The sequence below is a fragment of the Mobula birostris genome, chromosome 1, assembly GCF_030028105.1.
Source record: "Mobula birostris isolate sMobBir1 chromosome 1, sMobBir1.hap1, whole genome shotgun sequence".
NCBI lineage: Eukaryota > Metazoa > Chordata > Chondrichthyes > Myliobatiformes > Myliobatidae > Mobula > Mobula birostris.
Genome location: NC_092370.1, coordinates 106,496,154 through 106,512,231, shown reverse-complemented (window position 1 = coordinate 106,512,231; position 16,078 = coordinate 106,496,154).

Here is a 16,078-nt window from a genome sequence, read left to right as displayed (position 1 = left end):
TGGCGCCCTTTTTGGGGCTGGCCCTCTGCCTGCGCGCGGTGTTGTGAGCCGGTTCGTGGGTGCCAGAAAGTGGGTCGCCACATAACCCCCCCCCCCAGAACCGGCGATACCCCCCCCAATGTCCACAGTCTGGATCGGCCTCTGTTTGGGAGATCTGCCCCTGCGCCGCGGTGCCTGAGCCTGGATCGGCTGCGCCAAGTCCACATGGGCCGGTTTGAGTCGGTTCACCGTGAAAACCTCCTCTCTCCCCCCAATGTCCAGCACGAACGTGGACCCGTTGTTCCTGATCACCTTAAACGGCCCCTCGTAGGGCCGCTGTAGCGGTGCCCGGTGTCCGCCCCGTCGTACAAAAAGAAACTTACAGTTCTGCAGGCCTTTGGGTACGCAGGTCGGGCTCTGTCCGTGCTGTGAAGTGGGGATGGGGGCCAGGTTACCGAGCCTCTCCCGTAGTCTGTTCAGGACTGCTGCGGGTTCTTCCTCTTGCCCCCTTGGGGCTGGTATGAACTCCCCTGGGACGACCAGGGGTGCGCCGTACACCAACTCAGCCGACGAGGTGTGCAGATCCTCTTTGGGCACCGTGCGGATTCCGAGCAGGACCCAGGGAAGTTCGTCCACCCAGTTAGGCCCCTCCAGGCAGGCCATGAGAGCCGACTTCAGGTGACTGTGGAAGCGCTCCACTAGTCCGTACAACTGTGGGTGGTAGGCAGTTGTGTGGTGTAGTTGCGATCCTAAAAGGCTGGCCATAGCTGACCACAGGCTGGAGGTGAACCGGACGCCCCTGTCGGAGGTAATGTGGGCTGGTACCCCGAAGCGGGCTACCCAGGTTGCGAGCAGTGCTCAGGCGCAGGATTCGGAAGTGGTGTCGGTGAGTGGGACTGCCTCTGGCCATCTGGTGAACCGGTCTATCATAGTTAGGAGGTACTGCGCTCCTCGTGACACTGGTAGGGGCCCCACGATATCCACATGGATGTGGTCGAACCTCCGGCGGGTGGGTTCAAACCGCTGCGGCGGAGCCTTGGTGTGCCGCTGCACCTTGGCCGTTTGGCACTGCATGCACGTTTTGGCCCATTCACTGACCTGTTTACGGAGCCCATGCCACACGAATCTGTTGGCGACCAGCTAGATGGTTGTCCTGATGGAGGGGTGCGCTAAGTTGTGAATGGACTCGAAAACCCGCCGGCGCCAGGCTGCTGGGACGACGGGGCGGGGTTGGCCGGTAGCTACGTCACATAGTAGGGTTCTCTCACCTGAGCCTACGGGGAGGTCTTGGAGCTGCAAACCGGAGACTGCAGTCCTGTAACTGGGGATCTCAGCGTCTGCCTGCTGTGCCTCTGCCAGCACTGCATAGTGCACCCCCTGGGACAGGGCCTGTATGGTAGGTCTGGATAGTGCATCCGCCATGACGTTGTCCTTTCCAGAGACATGCCAGATGTCCGTCGTGTACTCGGAGATGTAGGACAGATGTCGCTGCTGGCGGGACGACCAGGGGTCGGACACCTTCGTGAACGCAAAGGTAAGCGGTTTGTGGTCTGTGAACGTGGTGAAGGGCCTACCTTCGAAGGAAGTACCTGAAATGCCGGATTGCCAGGTATAGTGCCAATAGCTCCCAGTCGAAAGCACTGTATTTGAGTTCGGGTGGTCATAGGTGTTTGCTGAAGAATGCCAGGGATTGCCAGCGACCCTCGATGAGTTGTTCCAGCACTCCACCGACTGCTGTGTTGGATGTGTCCACCGTGAGGGCAGTAGGAACGTCCGTTCTGGGGTGCACTAGCATCGCGGCGTTTGTCAAGGCTTCTTTGGTTTTAACGAAAGCGGCTGCGGCCTCTTCGTCCCAGGTAATGTCCTTGCCCTTACCCGACATTAGAGTGAACAGGGGTCGCATGGTTCGGGCTGCTGAGGGGAGGAAACGGTGGTAGAAATTCACCATACCCACGAATTCCTGCAGGCCTTTGATTGTGTTGGGTCGGGGGAAGTTGCGGACCGCGTCTACCTTGGCAGGCAGTGGGGTTGCCCCGCCTTTAGTAATCCTGTGGCCCAGGAAGTCGATGGTATCGAGTCTGAACTGGCATTTGGCTGGATTGATTGTAAGGCCGAATTCGCTCAGGCGGGAGTAGAGCTGGCGGAGGTGGGACAGATGCTCCTGCCGACTACTGCTGGCTATGAGGATGTCGTCCAAATAGATGAATGCAAAGTCCAGGTCGCGTCCCACCGCGTCCATTAGCCGCTGGAAAGTCTGTGTGGCATTCTTTAGACCAAACGGTATTCGGAGGAATTCGAGAAGTCCGAACGGGGTGATGAGTGCTGTTTTGGGGATGTCGTCCGGATGTACCGGGATTTGATGGTATCCCCGGATGAGGTCTGCCTTGGAAAAGATCCTTGCGCCGTGTAGGTTTGCTGCAAAGTCTTGAATGTGCGGCACAGGGTAGTGGTCTGGCGTTGTGGCCTCGTTCAGTCTGCGGTAGTCACCGCATGGTCTCTAGCCCCCCGTTGTCTTGGGCACTATGTGCAGGGGGGAGGCCCATGGGCTGTCGGACTGTCGTATGATCCCCAATTCCTCCATCTTCTTGAACTCCTCCTTCGCCAGTCGGAGCTTGTCCGGGGGAAGCCTTCGAGCACGGGCATGGAAGTGCGGTCCCTGGGTCGGGATGTGGTGCTGTACTCCGTGTCTGGGCATGGCTGCCGTGAACTGCGGCGTCAGTACTGATGGGAAATCTGCCAGGACCCTGGTGAATTCACCGTTGGACAGCGTGATGGAGTCCAGGTGTGGGGCTGGCAACTTCGCTTCACCCAGGGAGAACATTTGAAAAGTCTTGGCGTGGACTAGTTGCTTCCCTTGCAGGTCGACCAGCAGGCTGTGGGCTCGCAGAAAATCCGCCCCCAGGAGTGGTTGGGCCACGGCGGCCAGTGTGAAGTCCCACGTGAACTGATAGGTAGAAGCACCATTGTTCGTTGGACTCCTCACTCCCATCGCGGGGTTTCGTAGGCTCTGCTGCCGGGCCTGGTCTGGTCTGTTGTTGGGTACGCGGCTTGGTGATCTGTGCGACGGACGCCCCTCTCTCCTTCTTGGCATTCCACAACACATCTGCTCGGGCCACCACCTCCTGGGGGTCGCTGAAATCTGTGTCAGACAGCAGCAGGCGTATGTCCTCGGGCAGTTGCTCTAGGAACGCCTGCTCAAACATGAGGCAGGGTTTGTGTCCTTCAGCCAGGGCCAGCATCTCGTTCATTAATGCTGACGGCGGCCTGTCTCCCAAACCATCCAGGTGCATTAAGCGGCGTGCTCGTTCGCGCCGTGAGAGTCCGAAAGTCCTTATGAGCAGGGCTTTGAATGCTGTGTATTTGCCGTTCTCCGGGGGCGACTGTATAAACTCCTCAACTTGTGCAGCAGTCTCTTGGTCGAGGGAGCTCAGCACGTAGTAGTAGCGAGTGGACTCCGAGGTTATCTGCCGAATGTGGAATTGAGCTTCTGCCTGTTCCAACCACAGACAGGATCTCAGCGGCCAAAAGCTCAGCAGTTGTAACGAAACTGCATGAACAGATGCAGTGTCGGTCATCTCTGGCCCAAATATCGTTTGGGCCGTCGGGGTCACCAAATGCAGCAGTGTGCTATACACAGCGCTAGAATAACCACACAGAGTCGGTGAGTTGGAGTTGCGATGAAAGAGATTTATTCAGACTTCACAGCCTGCTTTAAAGCCTTCCCGTTCCCGCCCTCCCTGGGCGGGACTACTGTGGGGAATGCATATCCCCAGACCCTTTCCGCGCGCGGGATTTTCCCCCTGCTGGTGAAGATGGCCTGGCGCCCTTTTTGGGGCCGGCCCTCTTCCTGCGCGCGCTGTTGTGAGCCGGTTCGTGTGCTAGAAAGTGGGTCGCCACAATGTCCCCATTGATCCTCATCAATTTTTATAGATGCACCTCAGAAAGTGTCCACTCCGGAGGCATCACAGCTTGCTATGGCAGCTGCTCTGTCAAGACCACAGGAAATTGTAGAGTTATGAACACAGCCCTCTCTATGACAAAAACCAACCTCCCCTTCAGCATAATCAAAGACCCCCTCCACAATGGTCATTCTCTCTTCTCTTTTCCATTGGGCAGAAAATACAAAAGTGACAACATGTACCATCAAAATTAGAGGCAACCTCCACCCCGTTGTCCTAAGACTCTTCAATAGACCTCTTGTATGATAAAGGTGAACTTCTAATATATTAATCCATCTTATCGGGGCCATGCTTACCTGCCCTGCACTTCCTCTGAAACTTAAACTGTAACACTCTCTTCTGCATTTTGTTATTGCTTTTCCCTTTGCATTACCATAATGTATGTTTAGAATGTTCTGTATGGATGGCGTGCAAAACAGTTTTTCACTGTATCTTAGTACATAGTGTCTGATAGTAATAAAGCAGTGACAACAAGCCAGAGGTCACTAGGACAAGTGGTTTCCTAGACGTCATGTTCACACTTGTCCCCAAGCCAGACATTCCAGATTTCAATAGGTCCAAGCAAATGTCAGAAGCCAGATTTCTGGTGGATCATCAAAAATGCCGATGCAAGAGCAGCTTTCTCTGTTGCATAGAAAAGAGAACAGTACCGCAAAGGAAGAGGTACTTCGACCCACCACATCTGCACTGACCATGTTGCCTATGTAAACTAATCCCATCAGCCTCACATGGGCTATAACTCTCTATTCGCTGTTCATTCGTGCGTTTGTCTTAATGCTGCTTACATGTTGCTATCGTACCTGCTTCTACCACAATCCATATATGTTCCAGGTACCTACCACTCATTGTATTTTTAAAAAATTGCTTCACAAATCTCCTTTAAACTTTCCCCCTCTCCCTTTAAACCCAAGCCTTCTAATATTTGATACTTCCACACTCTGTCTACGCTATTTGCACTTTTTATAACTTGAAGAACTTCTATCAAGTTTGTCCATTCTCTCTTGATAGTCAGTGCACTCCAATCCATTCAACACCCTGGTGAACTTCTTCTGCAAGCTCTCCAAGGCCTGTACATCCTTTTTATAATGTGGTGACGAAAAATGCACACAAAATTACAAATGGAGCCTAACTATACATTTACAGTATAGAGCTGCACTATCACTTGCGAACTTTTACATTCAATTCCCAACTGATAATGGAAAGTATGCCTTCTTGAACACCAATCCCCTTGTGTTGCCACTTTAACAGAACTACAGAAGCGCACCACAAGATCACTCTGCACATCAATACTCCCAATGATTCTGCTGTTTACTATATACCTTCTTCTTTACTTTAACCTTCCGAAACGTATCACTGGACTAAACTTATTCTGTTAGTTCTCTCTCCTAACTTCTAATTGATCTAATTCCTACTGTACCCTTTGAAAACTTTCCTTGTCATGCACAACTCTACCGATTTTCATGTCAACTGCAAATTTACTATCAGTCCTCCTATATCTTATGCAAGTTATTAATATATATTACAAACAACACAGGTTCTAGCACTGATATTTTGGAACGCCACAGTTCACCAACCTCCAGTCAGAAAAAAAAGCAGTCAACTGTATGTGTAGGGGGAATACAGCAACATACTACCAGACTTTTGAAACCCCTGTACAAGGTTGTAAAATGGGAAAGGTATGATGGTGTGTAATTTTCTGAGAAATTATGATCTTTGTTGTTGACATTGTTTGATTATTTTTATTCTACAAATGACTCTGAACACTGTGGCCTGCACAGTAGAGGTAGATGGTGGTACTGATGTGGCAACTACTGGCATTGCTAAACAATCTTGCCATGCTTCATCTAGAAAGCTCACTGCCAGTAGTGTCGCCACTGAGCTATTCATTGAACGAGAATTACAGCAGCTAAATACTTGGGGGGAAAGCACACTCTGTGAACTCTGGAATGTATTTGAACCATCTGCAATGAGCTGTAAAACTGCCCAATCGGGTCTTCTGATAACAGCAGAGTACTGCTCCAGCACAGACACGAACTGCAATAAGGGGACGTGATGCTTTCAGCTTTGTGCTGTGAATCTTTAACAATGGTTTTGGGTGGCAACCAAAAGCAATAGTTATACCAGTAAGGGAGAAAACTTATGACATCAAAACGTATTGCGAGTTAGGGTACTGATAGTAAATTTTGGATGAATTTGTTAATAGCTGCCAGAACCCACCTCTAAATTAACAGTTAGGTGAATGAAGTAAAATGTAACCCAGCATCAGGTCTATCCTTCAGTATTTATGCTTTCCTCATTCAAAAGTCATTTAAAATCTACTATGAATCTGAGGCAGTCAGCCAACACTGACAGGATAGGTTCTTTAAGTCCCGGGATTTCTCGGCAACCATTTTTTCACGACACCTCTGCTTTGCCTTGACAAATGACTTACTTCTTGAGTACAAATTGCTAACATCTTAGCTTCACATATATCACAGTATCAAGGCCCCTGGTGCCTGTCATTTGTAACTGAGGAGATTTTCTTTGCACTTCTCTTTCCTCAGACATTTATTACTTGTACACGTGCTTTCCATCAGTACAGATATCAACAGAACACACCGCAAAGATGACAAATCAGGGCAGGGCATTGGTTCTTCCAATACAGAATAAGAGATTAAATTGTAAAATCCTAGAGGCACTGGGATGGATCTCAACAATTACTGCAAACATGAAACACCTGCTGACTAAGATGGATGGATTCTGTCTGAGTAAAGCTTGGATCTGATGGTTATCAACGGGTCCCCGCTCTCCAAGTACATGGTAGAATCACTGGCAATGGCTGGATTTCATTCACAAATTGATGATGTGAAGTTTGTTTTCCTCATCTGTCTGATTAGTGTACATATTTATCACCAATCACGCACTTTGTTATTAATGCCAAACAGTATTTTCTCCAGTCTTTATCTTTCTCGAAGTGCCCCCTCTCTCACAATATTCCTGGCTCTGCCTTTTAATATCAGGTTTTTTACCTGTGTTCTGCTTTTCTCTGTCTTCATGATATGATATTGTATCTGCTTCTAACTATCAATGTGTATGTGTGCATTGCCTATTTTTATCCAGTCTTTCTTCGGGGGGGGGGGGGTTATTAAAATGAATGTTTGAGCTAATTGTTTCTGAGACATGCCAGAAGAATTGCATGTTCTTTCATGGGCTTATGTATTACCAAGTGCTTTTCATAGCAGAATTCAGCAACGATGCAAGAAATTTTGTTAAAGACGTTATGACTCTGCTCTCTGGATCTATAAACAATTTACATAGACCTTCATAAGATCAGCTCTCACCAAGCTTTGAAACATAATAAGTATCCTCGAAAATTTTGTTCCACTCTCTCTAGTATTGTCGCAAATTTATTAAATGACATTTATATATACATCCTTGAAATTATCCCATAGATACAGGCATTCTCTGGAGCCTTAGGCTAGCTTACAATTGTCACATAATGGCAGAGTATTTAAGTTCATTTAAGTTTTCATTAATTTAATATTTAGATACTTTCCAGCTGAAACCTGAAAGGGAATGCTCAAGAACAGATCCTTAGCTGCTTCCTTTCCTCAACTTGGGGTCACTGAAGCTAATGGATCCAATGACTCCTTCAACAATGGGGCCTTTTATTACTCCTCCGAGGTGGCAAAAAGGTTAACATAGAAAACAAGCAAGTTCAGATTTGATCCCACACACACAATGCTGGAGGAACTCAGCAAGTCAACAGCATCTATGGAGGGGAATAAACATTTGCCATTTCAGGTAGAGACATTGACTGCTTATTCCCCTCCAGACAGCCAGCCTGACTTGCTGAGGTCCTCCAGCATTTTGCATGTGTTGCTGAAGACTTCAAGCATCTACAGAATCTCTTGTGCCTATGATTCCAACCACAGTTCTTTTATTAATATAAATTAAATTGACTGAGAACATGGCAAGCTCAGGGTGCATACTGGGGGTCAAAGAACACTGAGGCTGTCTACAAGAAGGGTCAGAGCCATCTCTATTTCCTGAGGAGACTGAGGTCCTTTAACATCTGCCAGACGGTGCTGAGGATGTTCTATGAGTCTGTGGTGGCCAGTGCTATCATGTTTGCTGTTGTGTGCTGGGGCAGCAGGCTGAGGGTAGCAGACACCAACAGAATCAACAAACTCATTCGTAAGGCCAGTGATGTTGTGGGGATGGAACTGGACTCTCTGACGGTGATGTCTGAAAAGAGGATGCTGTCCAAGTTGCAAGCCATCTTGGACAATGTCTCCCATCCACTACATAATGTACTGGGTGGGCACAGGAGTACATTCAGCCAGAGACTCATTCCACTGAGATGTAACACAGAGCGTCATAGGAAGTCATTCCTGCCTGTGGCCATCAAACCTTACAACTCCTGGACTTATTTCCTGGCATAATTTACATATTACTATTTAACTATTTATGGTTTTATTACTATTTATTATTTATGGTGCAACTGTAACGAAAACCAATTTCCCCCGGGATCAATAAAGTATGACTATGACTATGAACAGGGTGTATAGTAAATATGAGGAGCTTCATGTCACTTAGTTACTGGGCAATGACAAGAATATTGACTGTCTCTGAATTAATTATCTATTTACTTTCCAACTGTTCAACAGGAATAAAACCATATAAAAAGGGATTCACAGATATGCAATTGGACTGAAGATTAATTAGTTTTCCAGAGCATCTTAAAAGATATGCGGTCCATGTTTTCCCATGTTTGCAATCTGTCAATTTTGCTCCTGCTATATACATATAACTATGTATGGAAAATATTCATTGATCTCAGATAGATATTTCTGCTTATTGGAGGAGTAGTAAGAATACCTCCCGGTAACTTCTGTAGCTAAACAACATCAGGCTCAGAATAAATAGGGTTCAACCTATGAATTGAGCAACTAGTGCAAATACCAAGTTATCTAAGCACCAGCATGGATCTACCAATTGACATCAGCAATTTGCTGTCAGGGAGGAGAAAATTATTTAATAATCTCACTCCTTCCACTTAGTTTCCAGTGACCCTGCAGGAGGTAACCCTGTTAATATCTGATGAGGGCAATTATAATCTCTCTGTGGTTAATTAACCTAACATGACTCATTTGCGAGTTTGATGTTTGAAAATAGTAACTAGAAAGCAGCTTAGTGGAAGGCAAGGTAGCATAGCAAGCAGTGAAGGTCAGCAGGAAATATATATAGGACAAAAAATGTCTGAGAAATTGAAGACAATTAGCTTGTTATGAACAAGTTTGCTTACTTAGTCATAATTAATATGGAGGTTTATTTATATTTAAATTGACAGTCAAAACAATTCTGAAACAAAGCACCTTCCCCGCTTACAGCAATCAGAGGTTGTAATTAATACAACCAAAATAATGTTTACATATTCTACAAAATACACAGCAACTCATTACCAAAAATAAGTCATGTTGGCTTTGGCTAGTTTGCGTGGGTTTGGTCAATTTATAATGGCTCTGACTGATCAGAATTTAGATCAGAAAGAAACTCAATTCAGAATAACCACAAGGACAATAATTTGATTAGTTGGATATATTTTTCATGCCAGATCAAACAAAAGGTAGCGCTTTTTAAATAACATAATGAATAAGAAGATCACTTGTGACATTCTGTAGTGGAATTACTATCTAAAGCATCTCAATATACAGTATTTCTTCTTAAAAGCCTGTTAGAATGTTCTGTTAGCAGATTTTCTATGATGATAGAAATCTAGGGCCATCTCTCACAAATGCTATTCCAGCCAAAAAGTCAAGCCTGTGCATTTTTAGTATGAACCAAAGCTCATGTTCCGACACATGTACTCCCTATTAATGCTCTGGGATTCTGTTATTTTCTTCTTTTCTCCACCAACAATATAACGGATTGCATAAAAATACTAATGCCAGAAACATATCTCACATGGAACTGAAAGTAAGAGAGATAAATCTGAGATAACAGGAAAACTTCAGAAGGCAAAAGTAAGATGGATAGATAGACATTAGAAGAAACATTAAGACGGGCAAAGAGATAAAGGGAAATGGATATAAGAGGGAATTGGCAAACAGACCTCTTTAAAACTTGTTTCCTCATATTTACATTCATACAGGTGCCAATTACAGTGGACCTGGGCAACCTATGAACTGTGGACAAACTGCAGCTTCTGTAGGTTCATGTTGTCCGAGAAGACCTGACTATGTTGGGTCTTGAGAGATTCAATACTGATTTTCTTGGAGTATTGTGGTTGTCCCATTGCAGGAGGGATGGCGGGGGTCGGGGCGGGGGTCAGGAAGTGTGAGTGTGGATATGTGGATCCCCTTTGATTCAGCTTCATATATTAGACATAAAAATAAAATTAGTTCAGAAATATTATTGATCTGATTGATGAGAATTTTTAAAATTTTTTCTTTGGTTTATCTGTCACCTGCACCAAGAGCCACTTACTTGTTTGTTTACTATCTGGCAATCATTCATCATTAACTTATCATGTGGTTAATGTAGTTCAGCAGAAGTAAATTGAAAAAGTGTCCTTTGTATCAATGGAATATTATACAAAGTACAGAGTTATACAGCATGGAAATGGCCTCCTCAGCCTACTCATCCATGCTGAACAAAGTTAGGCCTCATTTGCCTGCATTTGGCCTGTATTGATCTAAATTTTTCCTATCCATGAATTTATCCAAATGTCTTTTAAGCATTGTAATTTCACCCACATCTATCACTTCCTCTTGGAGCTAGTACCATATAGCCATATGTGTGAAAAGCTTACCTCCCAGGTTCCTTTTAAATCTTCCCACCTCACCTTAAGCCTATGACCTCTAGTTTCAGACTCACCTATCCTGTGAAAAAGACTATGATAATTTACCCTTTTAATGCACCTATCATATTTTTATACTTATATTTTTATTTCGATCATAATTTATACCCTGTTTAGTCACTCTTCAGCCTCCTTTGCTCCAGGGAAATCAGCCCCTTCCTACCCAGTCAAGCCTTATCTCATCATAAGTCAAGCCTTCCGGTCCCAGCAACACCTTCTCCAGCTTAATCACATGCTTCCTATAGCATACCAACTGGAATTGCATACAAAATTCTTGGTATGATTCTCACTCATGTCATATACAGATATAATACAATGTCTCAAATCTTTTACAATGCCATATGCAATAAAATGCAAACATGCCACAAACATCCTTCACCACTTTGTCTACCTGTATTGTCACTTTTAGAGAACTATTCACCTGATCTTCTAGGTCTCTCTGTTCTACAATACTCTTCAGGGCCCGGTCATCTACTATGCAAGTCCTGCCCTGGTTTAACTCTCCAAAATGCTTCACTTCACACTTATCTGAGCTAAACTCCACATATCATTATTTTGCCCAAGTTCTCAGTTGAAATAGATTCTGTTGTAACATTAGACAACCTTCTTCACTGTCTCACACACAAAGGGACTTGGGAGTCCTAGTGCAGGATTGTCTAAGTTTGACTTGAAGATTGAGTTAGTAGTAAGGAAGGCAAATGCAAATTTGGCATTCATTTCAAGAGGATTACAACATAAAAGTAAAGATGTAATGCTGAAGCTTTGTAAGGCATTGGTCAAACTGCACTTGGAGTATTGTGAGCAGCATTAGAGAGGATCCAGAAGAGGTTCATAAGATTGAACACAGGAATGAAAAAGCCAACATATGAGAAGTGTTTGAAGGTTCTGGGCGTGTACTCGCTGGAGTTTAGAAGTATGATGGGGGTTGAAACTCATTGAAACCTATCAAATATTGAAAGGCCTAGATAGAGTGGAGTTGGAGAGGATGTTCCCAACTGAAGGGGAGTCTAAGACTAGAGAGCACAGCTTCAGAATACAAAGACAGAGATGAGTAGGAATTTCTTTAGCTAGAGCATGGCGTTCTGGAATTCATTGCCACAGACAGCTGTGGAGGCCAGGTCATTGGGTCCATTTAAAGTGGAGGTTGATAGGTTCTTGATTGGCAAGGGTGTCAAAGATTACAAGAAAAAGGCAGGAGAATGGGGTGGAGAGTGATAATAAATCAACCATGATCAAATGGCAAAGCATACTTGATGGGCCAAGTGACCTAATTATAATTTCTCATGGTCTTACGGTCAACTGTTCTAATAACTGCAAAAAGAGTAAAAAAATCTAACGTTTCAGGGCAAATTTGGATTAATTGACCAAACTTCCATCTAATTTTTTAAAAAATCAACAAGAAGTAAGACCCTATAACCAATAGAATAGCCAAAGAAAGGATTACAATAGATATTCTTTTTCTTCCTTTGCCATGATCACTTGTTTCCATTCTAGCTTTGTGAGGAGACATCTGAGACTGATGCACAAAGAGCAGATTCTTCCACAGCTAGAGCAAGAGATAGCTGAACGGGTGGACAGCTAAGTACTTTGTGGGAACACAAGAGACTGCGGATGCCAGAACCTGGAACAGCAAAACAATCCGCAGTAAGAAATCAGCAGATCAAGTAGCACGTATGAGAAGAAAGAAATTGTCCACATTTCAGATAGAAACCTTACAGTCCTGTTGCAGTTTCAATTAAATGACGGTAATTCTTTTCCTCTAGCTGGTGCTACTTGAACCACTGAGCTCTTCCAGTAGATTGTTGGGTACTTTGGGAAGCCATGCGCTCCTTCTGCTCCTTCTGCTGTTTGTTCAGTTCATCTGTGTGCTCTTGCTGCACTAATTTAAAATTCTAAACACCATCCCAAATAGTCTGTCTCCATCTTGAGCAGCCATGGCCTGCTAATACCAGCAGTCAGTGGGAATGTTGGAATTTTTCAAAGAGGCTTTGAATGCATCCTCTTTCTGTTGGGTAATCTCCTTCAGTGACAGAACTCAGAATGGAATGGCCATTTCCTGCCTAAAGACGCCAACAGAATATAATTTGGATCTCAAAAATAGGGAATTAGACATGGAAGTGGACACTGACACTGGGTCACATCATAAACAAAATCAGAATTGGTTTTGGAAATACTCGACAAGACAGGCTGCATCTAAAGGAAGGGAAACAGAGTTAATGCTCCAGGTCAGAGACTCTTCATCAGAACTGAAAAGGAAGCAAATGAACACACTCTCTTCCAGGATAGATAAATGATTTCCCTGATTCTCACCAGATCATTCTCCACAATTTCTGCCACCTTCAAAAAAATTCCATCAGCAGGCACATCTCTTCTCCTCACCTTTCAGCAATTTGTAGAGACAATTTCCTTTGTGTCTCTCTGGTCCTCACCTTTGTTCTCTACAACCACCTCCCATTTTCCAGCACTTCCTTTGCCACAGTAGGTGTTGCAATATTTATCCTTTGAGCTCTTCCCTTGTCACTGCCCAGGGACACGATCTTTCCAGATGAAGTAGTTATATACTTCCACTTCTTCCAAACCTGTGTACTGCATTCAGTGTTAGCAATGTGGTTTTCTCTAAAGGGAGAAACTAACACAGATTTGGTGATCCACTTTAAGTTCACCACAGTATCTTGAGCTGGCTGCCTGTCACTTTAATTCCACAATATACTCCCACTCTGAGCTAGCTGTCTGGAGTCCCCTGTACTGCTGCACAAAGTTTGAAGAAATGTACCTCACTAATGCAGCCTCAGTGAACTACACAAGTTCAGGTAACCCCAAAGTTCAAAGTAAATTTAGTATCAAAGTACATATATGTCACCCTATACAACCAAGGCATACTCAATAAATCCAATAACCACAATACAATTAATGAAAGACCACATAACCAGTGTGCAAAAGACAACAAACTGTACAAATACAAAAAGAAATAAATAGTAACAATAATAATAATAGTAATGGGGACCAGAACCAGGAGCAGCCAGCAGCAGCACTGCTATGGACCAGCAAGACAACAGCACCTGCCTCTGGCAGTGGGAGGCAGAATTTGGAGAACTCATAGGACAGTGAACCCTTCAGCCGCATAGACTCAGAGAGCAGGTGAGGAGCTGGGGTTCAGTTTCAGGGAGAAGACGTTCACCGGTGTAAAATCAGCCACGACACCGCGCCCCTGCCCCCCCCCCAGCTCCTGAAACAAATCCAGACACATCTGTCCAGATTGGGAGTTGCTCTGGTCAGTGTCTGTTCCCTATGTTAGGGGCGGCTGAAACTAAAACCGGGCTATAGATTTAAAAAGCAATGCCCTTTCACTTTAGAAATGGAAAGATGTCTACAGAATAGAGTGATACGGCCACTGCCTGGGGATCACCAGGTCATGCCTGGAGCTAGCACAGGACACGACAGTAAGCAAGCCACTGGTGGTGCACTACTGAACAGGTAGGCAGAGACCGTGAAACCTGAAAGTGATACTGCCAGCACTCAAAGTAACCCACCAACACCACAGGCTCTGACTGCTGCAAGTGTTTCTCAGCAGAGCTGTCCACGTACAACTGAGACCGCTCAAGCAGTTAAGGGAAGAAAGACACACATGAAATGATCATTAGATGTAAACACATTTATGATGTGTGTATGTTAACGAATAACAGAACTTGAGACTGACACGCGAGGATACAGGGACAAACTTCATCAACATCTTATAGCACAATATCCCTCTATGTAAGAAAATGCACAACGAATTGCAGGTCAACATAGATTGATAGCAAAATATAACTTAACCCCTACAGATATGTTAAACCAAATAAAACATAAAGTTGCATAAGAGCTGGAAAGAAACTAGCATAAAGATAACAACTATACTGTGCAAGAAAATAATGAAGCTCCAACGCACCAAACCACTGATGAAAATACAATTATTTCAATCGCTTCACAATCAGACGTTAACAGTAACAACACTGTTTCAGAGCCTCTGCAGAATGCTGATGATTAATGCTGAGTTTGCAGACAAAATTATATGGGTACTGACCAACAAAAAGACTCTATATACCAAAACAAAATACATAATAAAAATTTGCAGAAATTGTTAATACTCTCAACAATATTAGATTGCCACAAAATTTAGGAAAACTCGAAACATTTGAAGAACTACGTACAATAACTTACTGTGCAGCATTATCAGCAGTGCAGTGCAATGGCTCCAGAACAGAGACACTCATTAATGAAAACTCAAAACTGAGTAATGAAATGAGTACACCAAAATGGTAGAAGAGATTAAAAAATATAATTGAAAGCTTAAGAGCAAAAATAGATTGCCTAATGGAGTATAAAAAGGATAACATGAGCAAGAAAGTTAAGAGAAAAGCTAAGGAAATACTAAGGAAATATAAGGTTCACACAAGATACAATCAGCCTAACAAAAGCACAGTAGAGTTTATAGATACACTAAAACAAAAGCTTGGTGTAATCAAAGCCAGACTAAATAGATACATGAAATGCACCAGACAATGAAAACAGAATTATCAGCTCAGAAACAATGAAAAAGGTTTATATAGGGCATTGAAACTAAATTCAACACACCAGGATGGAATGCATCCCAGGGTACTGAAAGAAATGACAGAGATTGTAGTTGGAGCTTTGGTAATAATTTTCCAAAACTCTCTGGACTCTGGGCAGGTGCCGACAGATTGAAAGAAGGTGAATGTCATGCCACTGTTCAAAAAAGGATGTAGGCAAAAGGCAGGTAACTATAGGCCAGTTCGTTTAACATCTGTAGTTGGAAAAATGCTTGAAGCTATCATTAAAGAAGAAATAGCAAGGCAGCTGGAAAGAAATGGGCCTATCAGGCAGACACAGCATGGATTCAGCAAAGACAGATCCTGTTTGACAAAATTACTGGAGTTCTTTGAGGATATAATGAGCACAGTGGATAGAAGGGGACAGGTAGATGTTATTTACTTGGATTTTCAGAAGGTGTTCGAGAAGGTGCCATATAAAAGACATGCATAAGATAAGGATGCATAGAGTTGGACTTGATATATTAGCATGGATAGAGAATTGGTTAACCAATAGAAAGCAGAGAGTTTGAGTACTTGGATGTTTCTCTGGTTGGCAATCAGTGGTGAGTGGTGTGCTGCAGGGGTCAGTGCTGGGCCCACAACTGTTCACGATATACATTAACGATCTAGAAGAGGGGACCAAGTGTAGTGTATCTAAGTTTGCTGATGACACTAAATTGAGTGGAAAAGCAAATTGTGCAAAGGATGCA